A 16,522-nucleotide genomic window follows, 5' to 3' on the forward strand; every position below is an offset into this window, starting at 1 on the left:
TTCATATACAGTTTATTTTTATTTTACATTTTTTATCTTTATTATTTATATTTTCCCACTTCAGGATATAAGGAGGGGGGGGAGTTAATTAATCATAATAACCAATTATAATATAATTATAAATTAAAGAAATAACAGATAATTACTGAATGTGTTGTCAGTTATTGATAATAATTGGACATAATCATAGTTTAAATGTCAATTACTGACAGTAATTATAGGTTGCATGAACCAGTAATATCTAATTATTTTATGTAATAACAGGTCCTCGAGGCAATAATTTGGGATAATTATATTTTAAAATGCCAGTTATTGACAATTATTGGAGATAACTATAGTTTGAAACAGCAATTATTGACAGTAATTATAGGTTGCATGAATCAGTCATATCTAATTATAATATGTAATGACAGATTCTCATTACATGATGATAGGTACTGAGAATAATTGGAAATAATAATAGTTTAAAACAGAATGTTGTCTAGTTTCATAAAGTGGGACATAATGTTGTCAACTTCCTGAAGGTGAAATATAAAATAAATAAAATATGAGTTTATGTTCATTTTGCCTAGAAACAGAATGTGACACTAATTATTGACAATATTTTATGGTAATTATAGTCAGAGTTGCATGAACACACCATATCTCATTATAGATTAAAGAAACAACAGATATGATCAGATTCTTGAAATGTCATCCACTGAATGTAAGTTCAGGTTAAAAGAAAACACCATGTGTTTTATAAAGTATACCTTTAGGCAATTAAGCAGACAATAGAAAACTTGTGCACAAACACACATACACATATATAAGTCTATAAAATTAATGTAAAAACATAATTATAGTCATGTGTTATGAATATACACCTTGTGGTGAATATTTGCAAGATGTACAATCATATAATCATTATCCCTGTGCAAATTATTTTGGTAAAGGTCATACTTGTTTTTCTCTGATACAGATGTATTTTATTTACACAGTCATTTGATTGAACATTTATATATTTCCTAATTATTACTACAATGTGTTCTTGGAGCTATACATAATAAACATAATGTATTTCAAATGAAGATTTGTCTTGAAGATAGAGAAGTGAGATATTCTTTTCTGAATAAATTATTTTGTTTAAATGATTGAAATGTAAAGGTCTTTTTCAGTGTGTCACCCCTGAAGAATGAGAAAGCTATAATTGCACATACACCTCCACTGATGGAAAACATTCTCACTCTAATATTCACAATAAACATTAGTATTCATCTTCTGACTGCTCTTCTAAGTTTCATATATCTTCCTTATTGAAACCAGCTTTGTTAATGCTGTTGTATATGAATTTCCCTCTAGTTTATATTGGTTATATTAATAACAGATAGCAAAGTAGGTTTGGGCAACATTCAAAACAAATAAAGAAGGATGTATAAGTTTTCAAATATGTTTAGATAAATATAAGACTGTGTCTTGTTTAAATTTTAGTAACTTACTTTAATGTTTATTTGTATTTCCTTTCAAGTTTCTCATACAAATTTAAGCTAGACACAAAATTATCTAGCCTTTGATCTTTAATTATGGTTAGAGTGTACTTGTTCAATTTTTTTACATTTGAGATAGAATACTGATTGCAATTCACAAAAAGAATAATAAAATTTGATGTTCTTTGCATAAGAATAAGAGTTAACACATCTCATATGTTACCATAACATTGTTTCAAAATCAATGTTAAAAAGAGTCACACGTGATGTATTCAGTATTTGTTTATACATTATGTTACACAAATGAAGAATATAGCTCTTAACTGAAATAGTAATGTGAGTATAATGTTATAAAGCTGTGGAGGGCATTTATTGACCAACAGGTTACTGAAAAGGTAAAAAAATGCAGATGAGTGTCACTTGTAGGATAATGCAAATTTCTGAAATTTATCATTTTCCTATAAATCTAAGACAGTTTCTTTTTTAGAATTATACTGATTCATTTTTGAAACCCTAAAGTAGCACAGTGCTAGAAACTGAGTTTTCATTCCTGTGGTGGGCAGAATACAGATAACCCATTGTGCAAATTTGTGCTTAAGTTCAAATAAACATACATTTTTGAAAATAACATAGAAAAGTTCTGGATGGCAGAACAAGAATAATTGAACAGTATGCTGAAAATGAAGGCATGAATCTGATTCCTGAAAATATAAAGTTTATTTTATACAGAAAGTCAGTTGTGAAACTGTCTTAACTCTATTTTTGGAGTTGTTGAGGTGTGACCAAGGATAAATTACAATTGACCTGCATAACATCTGTTAAACAGTTTTATTTATTTGAAATGAACGATAACACCAAGTTTGCAACAGATGTTACACGAGTGAAATACGAAGTTATTGCTTTTCACTGGGGACAAAGCACAAGAACCTACCTCAAAAAGATTAAACAAACTTTTATGGACAAGAGACATTAGGTCTATCTGTACTTTACTAGTACACAGTGTATATTTAAACTAGTGATCCAACTCTAGGTAATTATTTTAGTAAATTTACATATTGGTGTCTACTGACTGACTGACAGACAATATGCTACTGTATAATAATGGGAGTGGTTAAAACAGGTGACCCTTCCAGGCCGCTTGTTTTTTGTTTGTTTTTAAATTTTGCGCAAAGCTACTTGAGGGCTATCTGCGCTAGCCGTCCCTAATTTAGCAGTGTAAGACTAGAGAGAAGGCAGCTAGTCATCACCACCCACCGCCAACTCTTGGGCTACTCTTTTACCAACGAATAGTGGGATTGGCCGTCACATTATAACATCTCCACGGCTGAAAGAGCAAACATGTTTAGTGTGACGGGGATTTAAACCCGCGAACCTCGGATTACGAGTCGAACGCCTTCACACATTTGGCCAAGCCGGGCTATTCCAGGCCGCCTTGGGATTAGAATAACAACGATTTCGTTTTCCAAACTGGCGTTGCTTTTAAACGTTTGTGCTGGTGTTTAGATGAATTTCAAGTATCAAAAAATATTCAGCTGGCAGAAAGAAAATTTGTATAACAATAGAAAACTATAGAGTGATTATTTTATTTTATATCAGTTCAAGAAAACCTCTAAACCTGTACTGATGATACGAAAACCACTGGTGTGTCACAAGCAGTATCATAAAGTATACAGTAATACATAAAGTTATTTATGTTTTGTAATTATTCTAACAGCATTATCAGGCTTTAATGAAATGTAACTAGAGCACTAGCCTCCTTCTTCCTTCTATCTGCTGACCATGATTCTTTCAAAATACCTTGACTGCTTTTCTGGGTCGTGAATTTTTAAAACTTGGAAGTTCCTAGTCCAATCGAAACATAGTAACATATTTAGTTTTGTTTTTCCTGTACAACTCATTTTATCGACACTGTATTTTCAAAGTTATGAATTTACACATTTGTTTCTTATGAGATTATATGTTTTATGCTGCTAGTTCCTGATGATTTTAAAACGAACATTTTAAAGAACTTCTTATTGATTTCCTTTGTTCTACAGCATGTTGGCTGTTGTAGGTCTTGTCTCGCCACTGAGTCCTCATTTTATAACTTATGCTTCCTGGACAATAAACGGGAGCTTATCGAAGATTGGTGTAAATACCGCTTTTGAAATACTGTATTGAGAGTTAAAGGAGTTGTAAAAAAGAAATATTTTGCGATAAAAAGTGATGACTCAGAACATGAACATTGTATCGTAATTATGGCTAAACTCTGGCAAAGGATAAAAATTTAAGCCATTAGGCTTAACTTATGTTGTTACTTTCTTACATTCACTAAGAACTTTTTACTTGTTAATTGTATCTATTTTTTATTGTTACGTCAAAAGTAAATAAACAAGAACAAACAAAACTGTCAACCTTGTTTTTTTTGGTTAAATATTAGTAATAAAGTAGAGCTCAATGTGAACAAAGACGTATTTCATACTTTACTGTTATCCAGGTTTTAACAGCGAATTAGGGATGTAGTTTTAGTAGTTCATACTTTGCTGTTATCCAGGTTTTAACAGTGAATTAGGGACGTAGTTTTAGTATACGTGAGTTTTTCTCAATGTGGGTCACCTTGGTGTCTTTGTTTTATTTCTCTCTCTACTTAATCTTCCAAGCAAAGCTGTCGAGCTGGGCTTCTATATGGCGGATGAACTAACCGAGTCAGGAGTTGGTTTCTCGTTGGTTCCGAGAACTAAGCTGATGATCGAGCCGCCTCATCCTGACCCAGACAATTAACCCTACCTCAGTAGTATAACTTAGAGCAAAAAATGAAAGAACTTGTAGTTGATTTTTATATCTCTTGCTCTCTGTTTTTGCTTGGTTTTCTCCCAGTCAGTCGATTAAGCTGCAAAATGGAATGCAAATATCTACATATTTAGGTTTTTCTAAAACACCACTACTTGTCAGCTTAGAAAATGGGACAGTCACGAGCTTCACGAAAATTTACACTGCGATATCTCAAGTAAAGTTCTTTACTTGGTTTACAGAGGTTAAACTTAATGGTAACGTTATACCTGGGTCAACGTATTTTCATTGTTATTTTGAGTTGCTAAAATGTTCCCTCGTAGCAGTTAGGTATTTTATTCAAGAATGGATCCCCATCTTAGAGTGGGTTTTAATCTCACAAACCTGTTTTTCACTTCTTTAGAAAAAAAATGCTTCTCGAGACTACAGTACCTTAAGGTTTCCAGAGCTTTACTACCATTAATTACTATGATCAAACATTGGCTTTAATTTATAAATTCGGTTGTTGTGTTTATATTTCTCACACTCCCTTGGATGAGAAGTACTGGGCGGTTCTAGTGGTATCATTTTCAGAAACATTAAACACTGTAGCCTAACAAAAACTATTAACTGCTTTTGTAGGCTTGAAGAAGAAATTTGTTTAAGAATGAAGTCGTGTTAAAACCAGTTGTTTTGGTAATAGGAGAAATACCCTACCAACAGTTTCTAGAGGTTTTAAACTTTTTGTTCAATTAGTAAACAAATTTTCTTTTATCCGCGACTTTGTTCCATGAAAGATAGAATTTCAGGAAGTACAGAAGATTATATTATTTGGAGTACAACATCTCTAACATGGATTGTAATTAAACTTGTGGAGTAGGTCCGAGAATTTCAAAAGGTGGAAGTTTTAAAACGTTCATACAGCCTCAGTACGGTTTAACTCGAGTACATGTAATACACAGATTCCGTCTGAAAGAGAAATATAAGGGTTTTTTATTGTAATTATACAACTATGTATCAAAACATTTAAAGTTATAATAAAAATAAAGAATGATTTTAGCAGTCATCTCTCATTGCTGTTTCAAAGGTATAACAATCATGTTTTATTGTTCTGGTTTCTTATTAATGTTTTTTATTCTTTTTTTTTTTTTTGCAGTAGGTCGTGCATGGCCAGCTGGTTAGGGCGCTTGACTCTAATCCGAGGATGGCGGATTCGAATCCCCGTCACACCAAACATGCTCGCGCTTTCAGCCGTGGCAGCGTTGTAATGTGACGGCTTGTTTTTTTGTTTTCTTTTGTTTTTGAATATCGTGCAAAACTACATGGCTATCTGCACTAGCCGTCCCTGTTTAGCAGTGTAAGGCTAGAGGAAAGGCAGCTAGTCATCACCACCCACCGCCAAATCTTGGGCTACTCTTTTACCAACGATTAGTGGGATTGACCGTCACATCATAACGCCCCCACGGCTGAAAGGGTGAGCATGTTTGGTGTGAAGGGGATTCGAACCCGCGACCTTCGGATTACGAGTCGATGTGCCTTACCCACCTGGCCATATAATGTGACGGACAATCCCACTATTAGTTGGTAAAAGAGTAGCCCAAGAGTTGGTGGTAGGTGGTGATGACTAGTCGCCTTCCCTCTATTGTTACACTGCTAAACTAAGGACGACTAGCGCAGATAGCCTTCTTAAAACATAGGTGGATTTTCATAGAATGTACATTGAGAACTTTCCCAAATAGTTTGGGATCGTTCAGCCTATACATTAGAAGAAGAATAAAGTTACAACAACTAGTGATACAATATCATTTTCAGTTCATGATAGAAACAAAAGCCATTACAAGATGGAGTAGTTTATTTTTAAGCTATGTTTTTTCAGCAGTCTCACAAAGCCACGTAAAACAACGGAGCCTTAAAATGGAAGCGTTGCTGACGTATGCCCTGTAGGTTAACCAACAGAGCCATAAAAGGAAAGTGTTATTGATGTATGCTTTGTTATGATTTATTGTTATGCTCATTCATTCACAACGACTGTTAGAGACCGTATTGAGGAGCACCAGCAAACTAATAATGAATTAGTATACAGTGGTACCTCGGTTCTCGAACAATTTGGTTTTCGAACATATTGTTTGAGAAAATAATGTATCGGTTGTCGAACATAAACTCGGTTCCCGAACCAAGCTGTCGTAGCCCGAACCCCCGAAGTAACCCGACTGATGACCCGAACGACCCTTCGACCATTTTCGGCTCACGCCAAGCTTGCCCAAAACATTTTACCCTCACCTGTCGCTCAGTCTACACCCACGCTAAAATCTGCTGTGAACGTTCTCGTTTTTCTTTTTGTTGTTTTTCTAAATATTCTGATTAAATAAGCCACCATGGGATCAAAGAAGGATAATGAAACCATCTTTCACTTACGCCATCAGCTCTCCTCAGCACAAGTAAAGTGCAGTTAAATTTTCATTTATTGTTTTTTTATTGTGTTTATAGTTTTTGTGGTTGACTTTATGCATGTAAGTATTATTATACAGGTATAAATAAGCAATATTTTCACTTAAAATGCTTCATAATGCGTAATTTTTGGAGGTCTGTAAGGGATTAATTTAATTTACAGTATTTCTTATGGGAAAAATTGATTGTTTTCGAACAGCCTTCTGGAACGGATTAAGTTCGAGAACCGAGGTACCACTGTATTTTCATTTAACGAAGGGTTAAAATGTGTTGTATCAAACGAAAATTTAAAAGACACGAATGTTGAAGCTGTAGAGAAAGGTAGACAATTTTGATGCTTCTTTCTAAACAGAGTAGCACAGAAGTACGTATTCATGTGTATACATACATGCAAAATTTGTAATTGCTGCTATAAACATATAGCAAGATGTATTTGTATTCCACAATCATATTTGCATTATGCATACAGCTAATAGAAAGAAAGTTTCTAAGTACATCAACGTTGGTTAAAAATGAGAAGTATTGGCAAATATCTATATGAACAATAATTGGTACTCTTAGAGCCTGCTCCCCAGTGGCACAATGGCGTGTCTGCGGACTCCCACTGCTAGAAACCGAGTTTCGATACCTGTGTTAGGTAGATCACAGATAACCCATTGTGTAGATTTCTGCTTAATTTAAAACAAGCAAACAAGATGTTGGAGGTGATAACTGGTAGTGTTTGGACTTGTTTTAACAGACTGAATTAAACCATCATTGCTGTTGTAGAGCATGGTTGCAATCATGTTGATAGTAACATTTAAACAAAATCGTTTCAGCACGATAATTACGTAAATGTAGCTAAAATATCTAAAGCAAATAACAATTAGTCGTTCTACGTTCTGTGAGATAAACGATATTATGCTGTAGTAATAATTTGTTTGTTTGTTTCGAACTTCACGCAAAGTTATATAAAACTAGCCGTCCCTAATTTAGCAGTGTAAGACTAGAGGGAATATAGCTAATCATCACCACCCATTCCTGATTCTTAGGCTACTCTCTTACCAACGAATAGTGGGAGTGACCATCAGATTGCGACACCCCCATGGCTGGAAGAGCGAGAATGTTTGGTGTGACGGGAATTCGAACTAACTACCTAGCCATGCCGGGCCAGTTGTAATAATACTTGTTTAGGTCGAAAATTCCATATTTCTTATATTAACGATATTTCATCTATCCCGATCTCTTCTTCCCTTTGTCAATAATTTCTATGTGATCTCGTTTTTTAATAAAAAAATTTTCTTGTCAGCAGGTTTTGTTTTATCTATATGATAAAATATATATGCTATATTTTTATGTTATTGTATTATCAGTCCTACAGTTTGAAATCAGTAAGTTTGCGGACTTATAACACTAAAATTTTGGGTTCGATTTCCTGCGGTAAATACAGAAAATAGCCTAATTCGGCTTTGCTCTCAAACAAATAAACGTTATCTGAGGGTCGCGGGTTCGAATCCCCGTCACACTAAACATGCTCGCTCTTTCAGCCGTAGGAGCGTTATGATGTGACGATCAGTCCCACTATACGCTGGTAAAAGAGTAGCCCAAGAGTTGGTGGTGGGTGGTGATGACTAGCTACCTTCCCTCTATTCTTACACTCCTAAATTAGGGACGGCTAGCGCAGATAGCCCTCGTGTAGCTTTGCGCGAAATTCTCAACAAACAAATAAATAACTAAACAAATTACTTATGTTTGAATTAAGACAAGTTCCTTTATTGGGATATTTTGTGAAATTTCAATACTCTTGACTGAAGGAGAAAAATTTCAATGTTTCAGTATCTGTTACTCTTAACTTTAAAAGTTGTAAATAGTGTAAACATGATTTTATACCAACCTTGTTCTATCACTTAACGAGAGTTCAGGAATAGACGTAAAAACACTTCCGTAAGATTAGTTAAACTGGTGGATGAGTATTGTGAGAGATAAAAAACTAGGCTTAACTCTGAACCAGGTTGGATATGGCTTACTAGCTACCGTGAATACAAGGATTCCTGACTTATGACTTGTTTACTCAAAACGCTGTTCATCAAATGTTGCTATTCAGTCAGACGATAATAGTCTTAGAGCAGCCATTGTATGCTGTTGACTAGCTGTCTTCCTTTTAGTCTGGCTTCCCTTTGTGGGCAGAGCACGGAGAGCCCATTGTGCAGAGTTGTGCTTAATTACAAACAAACCCTCTAGTCTGTCATTTCAGTATTAGTGAGGGTCAATAAAAATAGCTCTTTTAAGTAGCTTTGCGCGAAAACGATAAACAAATAATCAGTTCTGGACTATGAAGCTGAGATCTAATATCTACAGAAAACATTAAAATCACACACAGTTTCTACAATTTACATATATATATAAGTATGTGTATAAGCATCGATAACATGCAAAGTTTTTTCTTGTTAATTCTCAGCTATATGTTTAAAATAAAATGAGATAATTACACAAAACTGAAACATGATTCAGGGTACAACATAATTTGATTCCTGTCTGACGTAAAACTGTAATAAACATTACTTTTATTTGCGCAGTACGTAATGGAACAGAAAATGTCAGAAGTCCCAATCTCCAATATTGGGAATCTCCCATTGTAATTTTTGATAGGCTTACGACTTTTCAAATTTCAGTTGTGTTTTTGGTCTGTGATAATCCTTTGCAAAAAAAAAAAATTAAAATAAGTTTGACAGGTGGCGATAGATGTATAGTTATGTTTTTTGGGTTTAAGTTCAAAGGTAAACAATGGGCTATTTACTTTCTGCCAATTAAGGATCAAACTTCACTTTTTGACGCATAAGCTCTAAAGCTTATTGCTGGGTTATTTTGGAGCAAAACATGAGATAAAAAAAGATTAAAGTAAAAAATATAATTTTATGTAAGTTGGCTATTAAATGGCTCAGTTTTGCATTAAATTTCTTGTGCTTTTCCCTCTGATTTCTATCCAATCTCTTGGTCTCCATTGGATTGAAATAAGCTCAAGTTATCTCTAATTGCGAAACATTTCAAGTAGAAATACTTTGAATTGTGTGTGTTTTCGATCCCCGGCATGACCGGGTGGTTGGAGCGCTCGACTTCCAATCTAATGTTCGCGGGTTTATTATAATTTTGTGGATTGTATATAGTTGTTGAATTATTTTTAAATAAAAAAAAAATGTTCGCGGGTTCCAATCGCTGTGTTTTTTGTTTTTGTTTTTTTAATTGTCGGGTTTAATCAGCTAAATGGTAGCTGGAAAGAGAGATAAAATGTTCGCGGGTTCCAATCACTATGTTTTGTTTTGATTTTTTAATTGTCGGGTTTGATCAGCTAAATGGTAGCTGGAAAGAGAGATAAAATGCAAAAGCTAATATTTGTCTTTCTATTTTGTTATTTATGTTACTTTGCATGTAATGTTTTTGATAAGAGAAATGAAGATAACACGTGGTACATAATATTTATCTTCCTTTAATGAATCATTACATATTAACGAAAATAAGGTATCAGAAATTCTGATTATTTCCGGATATGTTTATTGAAAGCTTGTCAAATTACGTGAAGATATAAAAATCGCAAGCGCGTAAGGCGTGCGACTCGTAATCCGAGGGTCGCGGGTTCGCGCCCGCGTCGCGCTAAACATGCTCGCCCTCCCAGTCGTGGGGGCGTAGCCCAAAAGAGTAGTCCAAGAGTTGGCGGTGGGTGGTGATGACTAGCTCCTTCCCTCTAGTCTTACACTGCGAAATTAGGGACGGCTAGCACAGATAGCCCTCGAGTAGCTTTGTGCGAAATTCCAAAAACAAACAAAACAATAAAAATCGTATCGAACGATGGCTTGGCATGACGAGATGGTTAAGGCACTCGACTCGTAATCTGAGGGCCACGGACTCGAATCGCCGTCACACCAAATGCTCACTCTTTCAGCCGTGGTCAATCCCACTATTCGTTGGTAAAAAAGTATCCCAAAAATTGGCGGTGGGTGGTGGTAAATTGCTGCCTTCCCTCTAATTTTACACTGCTAAATTAGACGGGTAGCGCAGATAGCTCTTGTGCAGCTTTGCGCGAAATTCGAAAACAAACAAACAAACGATGTAATGATACAGTGGTATCACAGTTTCACTGTATCGCTACACCTTTAGTGAAAATGTAATCGTCGTCCATTTTTGGTGACGGAGGTAGCATACATAGCAAGTTCAAAGCCTTTATCCACGTTAGCCATCTGACGCAGTGCCCTGTCTTTGTCTACGTATATATATAGAAATGAAACAGTTTGTTCTATTAAATTATACTGATCGCGCTATTTGACACCTGTTGTCTCCAAGGTTCAAGGTTGTGCTTCATAAAAATAGATACGCAATGCGAATTGTTTTGGAAAGGTACATTTTGGCGTATATGTAGTCTTCAAGCAAATGTAGTAACAGTTCGTATGTCAGTAATACACGTTTTCCATTTACTACACAACGAACTCTACCTCTTTTCTTGGATATTTAAGTGACTCGAGAAACTTTAGATACACAAGTGACCAACTGAGCTCTTAAACATGCATCTAACTCTGTGTCTCTCGTATTATACCACAGAGCTAAAGACAAGTTAACAAATTCTAGGAAAGTATGTCAAAAATGAACAAAATTTATTCTACACGGCAGTAAAATGCAACAACAAAATAAGCAAAAATAGAAAATAATTTGATATTTTAAGATATGAATATTAAAATAAACAATTTTACTTTTGTGGAAAGTATATTTCCATTTAACTCTGTGTTTCTGTTTGTTGCTTTTCATTAACGAAACTGCAGAATACAAGGAGCTATAATCTTACGTTATAATATTACGGTCAATCCCACTATTCGTTGGTAAAAGAGTAGCCCAAGAGTTGGCGGTGGGTGGTGATGACTAGCTGCCTTCCCTCTAGTCTTACACTGCTAAATTAGGAACGACTAGTGTAGATAGCCCTCGTTTAGCTTTGCGCGAAATTTAAAACAAACAAACAAACAATGAAACGACTAACTGACTACAAATAACAACAAGAAAAGAAAGGTAGTGATTAAACACTATGTAACTTCAATTCTAAATCATCGATGAATAACCTAACTGTCTCTAGATGTTTATAAGAAGTGACTAGAGATGGATACCCTAACTGTCTCCAGATGTTTATAAGAAGTGATTAGAGATGAATAACCTAACTGTCTCTAGATGTTTATAAGAAGTGATTAGAGATGAATAACCTAACTGTCTCTAGATGTTTATAAGAAGTGATTAGAGATGAATAACCTAACTGTCTCTAGATGTTTATAAGAAGTGATTAGAGATGAATAACCTAACTGTCTCTAGATGTTTATAAGAAGTGATTAGAGATGAATAACCTAACTGTCTCTAGATGTTTATAAGAAGTGATTAGAGATGAATAACCTAACTGTCTCTAGATGTTTATAAGAAGTGATTAGAGATGAATAACCTAACTGTCTCTAGATGTTTATAAGAAGTGATTAGAGATGAATAACCTAACTGTCTCTAGATGTTTATAAGAAGTGACTAGAGATGAATACCCTAACTGTCTCTAGATGTTTATAAGAAGTGACTAGAGATGAATAACCTAACTGTCTCTAGATGTTTATAAGAAGTGATTAGAGATGAATAACCTAACTGTCTCTAGATGTTTATAAGAAGTGACTAGAGATGAATACCCTAACTGTCTCTAGATGTTTATAAGAAGTAACTAGAGATGAATACCCTAACTGTCTCTAGATGTTTATAAGAAGTAACTAGAGATGAATAACCTAACTGTCTCTAGATGTTTATAAGAAGTGATTAGAGATGAATAACCTAACTGTCTCTAGATGTTTATAAGAAATGATTAGAGATGAATAACCTAACTGTCTCTAGATGTTTATAAGAAGTGATTAGAGATGAATAACCTAACTGTCTCTAGATGTTTATAAGAAGTGACTAGAAATAACTAAAGACTGTCGGATATCGGTCATAGTTGGAATATGTAAATGATTCCAAGTTAGAACAAGATCAAAACATTTGACTAGAGTCTGCTTAAAAGGAAGTCATTTATAATGTGTTCAAAAAATAATAAAAACTATCCCACAAGTACATAAAGTAATCGCCCTATTAAGAAACTAATAAACTAAATAAATCGTAATGAAAACCTGACAAACTGTAAAACTAACATACAAATACATTATAGGAAAATAAAATACTAAAGAGCTAAATACATCCTAACTTAAACCTAAAACTTACTCCTTCACCGACAAGAATAAACACTAAAACTTCCCTCTTCTTACACATAATGGCCATTTAAATACAAATTTCGTGTTATACTTTGTCTATTCTCTGATGTAGTCTAGTCGTTGAATAAACCATATTACACTAAATGGAAAATGATAACCCATGTGAAAGAACATGTACATTTTAGATCCACGAATAGGTCCAGTGTAGTTGAACTAGATGATTGTGACATAGTCGTCCATTCAAATTAATTTAAGATCCTTGCATGGGCCAGTGATGAATCATAAAAACGAGAGTTTGTCATTCACAAACTGACACCTCAGATTAAACGATTTATCTCCGCATATAAGCAACTCTTAGTAATATAACTTGCATTGGTCCTTTTATTAGGAAATATAGAGACTATTACTATAGATTATTGTTTGTAAGTTACCTGTTTTAAGTCGTGGTTCAAATATGTAACTGACTCTAGTTAGATACGTCAATGTGATCATGAAACTGGACTTATTATTTAAACTTGTATATTAATATGGTTTTGTGAAATATTGGGCGCAATAAATATAAAGAAAAGTTTATATTGAAATAAAATTCCTTCCCGTTGATAAGAGTAGAATATTCCAAGATTATCTAAATATAATTCGTAATGAAAATCGCCCTAAGTATCTTTGTTTCAGCTAGTTATTCGCATGTGATGTAAATCACGTTGCATAATTACGTCCAGTAACTACTGAAATATATGCGTTCAAATGTAGAGTACACTTTCGCCTGTTCCAAAATCAAATTAACATGTACTATGGTGGTGCGACCTGACAACATATATCATGGTGGTGCGACCTGACAATTAACATGTATCATGGTGGTGTGACCTGACAATTAACATGTATCATGATGGTGCGACCTGACAATTTAATTAATTCATGTTCAATTTTTTAACTATGTTGCTTTAGTTTCACATTCAGTTTTTAATTATGTTTCTTCAGTTTAATGTTCAAGTTTTAAACTATGTTTATTTAGTTTAATGTTTAATTTTTAAACTATGTTTCTTTAGTTTAATGTTCAATTTTTACAATGTTTCTTTGCAAAGTGTTGTTTTTGTAGTTTAATGCAAATTATCAGTTTTCGTTCACTTGACTTTCAAATATATCTAAATTTACGATAGATTACAGAACATTTGTTATGGGGTAACAAATAATCAGTTTGTTGTAATGATGAAGTTTTAGTACACATAATATTTTGGGGGTTATCATTAATATTTATCAAATTAATATGAACTGTAATTGAAGAAAGCTACGGCGTGAGAAAATCTGAAAATTGAACGAAAGGCCGTTTTGCCGAAATGGTAAATGTTTAGTTTTTAAATGGTAAATGTTTAGTTTTCTTAAAATTAATGTTTAGTTTTTAAATGGTAAGTGTTTAGTTTTCTTAAAATTAATTTTAATTTCCTTCAGTATTTGTTTGAACTTTAGAACTCAAACGTTATTATCTGTTTTAGTCATCACAGTATCAGGTAAATAATTTCCTTTCAACTTTAATGTGGTATCAGTGCTTTCAAACAATGACTGTTGTGCTTATAGGTTTATCTTTTACTTTGCAAATCAACTCTTCCGAATCATGTTTAATTGTGCAAAGATTTTGAGGAAAGTAGATTTCTTTTTGCAAAGCTGTTTACGTAGATAACCGGTTTGTGTGTTAACCTAATCAGTTAATGTTTATGGCACAAAGCAGCTAGGTTATCTGCACCTAATCAGTTAACACTGAAAGAATATCTCTGTGAAAACGAAGTTTGTCATAGTCTAGTTAGGTGTTCCTGTTCAAGTTTTAAAAAGTCAGAATGAAAAATCGTCCAAAATTGTTACAATCTATTTGAAAGAAGACAAAAAATAATAAAAACTAAGCTATGCATAAGGGCCAATGAGAATAATACATAGTTTGTTCCTCTCACTGCAGACACGTTCACCTTCTTAGATCGTTCGGTACAGACTTTGTAAGTCATAAGACATTGATGTAGAACACTTACTATCTTTCTACTAAGAGCGCTGAATGTACTGGATGTTATTAACATGTTAAAAACCATCAAGGTCAAGATGAGATAGGCCTGAGTAAAAGAGTTTCCTTTCGAAAGACGTTCTTCAAGAGTGTTTGGTCTGGATTTTGTTGTTCTTGTTTTTTTATTTCACGCAAAGCTACATGAGGGCTATCCGCGCTAGCTATCCCTAATTTCACAGTGTGAGACTAGAGGAAAGGAAGCTTGTCATCACCACCCACCGCCAACTTTTGGGCTACTCTTTTACCAACGAATAGTGGGACTGACCGTAACATTATAACTTCCCACGGCTGAAAGGGCAAGCATGTTTGGCGCAACGGGAATTCAAATCCGCGGTCTTCAGGTTACGAGTCGAGTGCCTTATCCACCTGGCTATGTCGGGCCTCTTCAAGACTGAAATAACACTTTGAGAGTTCTATATCGTTTTTCGTAAAAAAACCAGGAAAATAACAACAGAGATCTATCCCTAAACTTGTGCAAAGTTTGATGTGAGAAATTTATCTATCAAATTTTCTTTTTCCTAATGCAGGTGTAGATAATTTTTGATATAGCGTTTTAACAAAATAATGAACACTACTGTTAAAACTTTACTAACACCAGATTCTTCTCTTCCGAACATTTGCACAACAACATGGAAATTTATAAACGGACTCACGATTTTAAGGCTAATGCTTACAAAACTGACACTTGACCTCTTATATGCCACGCACGTTTCTCTCAAGCAATATTGATGATAGATTTGTGTTTGTTTCATTGGACAATTTTGCTATTCAGTTCCGTCCACAGTTCTTTTATCAGTTTCATTCCTCCTAGTTTTTCTCGTCGATTATCATTTTTGTTCACTTTTTATTATTTATTATATGTCTTGTTTATTTTAAAGTATGCCTTCAAATAGTACAAATACAACTCGTTTCTGTCATGTGTTATATTTGTACAGATACTTCTAGCAAGAATACAGATACTTAATTTATGATTAAGTTTAACAAAACATAAATACTATTCTACGTTCGTAAAGTTAAGAAAACACTAAGGTTCTAACAACCCACGAAAGAGAAAAATAAAAAAAACCAACATATAATGTAAACGATTTCCAAAGATAAATCTTTCTTTCTGGGGTTCCAACTGATGCTATACTGACTGAGATTGGCAAAAAACACACATACCACCGTCACATTATTTCTCGCAAACGAGTATTAATATTTGGGTAGGAAACGTAGCTCAAGTTGATTAATAGGAGAGGATTGTAGGCTACTGTTAACCTTTAGGAGATATAGATGGTAATGCCTATATTTCGGTGAAACCTGACGTCACGCAAATTGTTTATAATTTTCATTTCTGTATTTTTTTAACTTTAGATGTTAATGTTATTTGCATTCCTCTCACTACAGAAGAGCCTTATTCTCACTTTACTGGTGTATTTCATAAAGATAAGAAAAATGTTAATACATAATTTTTTATATCCCAAAACATTTTTCTTATCTTTATGAAATACATAGAAAAACAGTTTCGCAGATGGAAAAAATTTACAGCTTTTTTATTGTTATCAGTGTTGCCTGTTAATAATTGTTTTTATCAGTACTCTTGTCTCTAC

Source organism: Tachypleus tridentatus, chromosome 5 (assembly GCF_004210375.1).
Source record: "Tachypleus tridentatus isolate NWPU-2018 chromosome 5, ASM421037v1, whole genome shotgun sequence".
NCBI classification, from domain to species: Eukaryota; Metazoa; Arthropoda; class Merostomata; order Xiphosura; family Limulidae; genus Tachypleus; species Tachypleus tridentatus.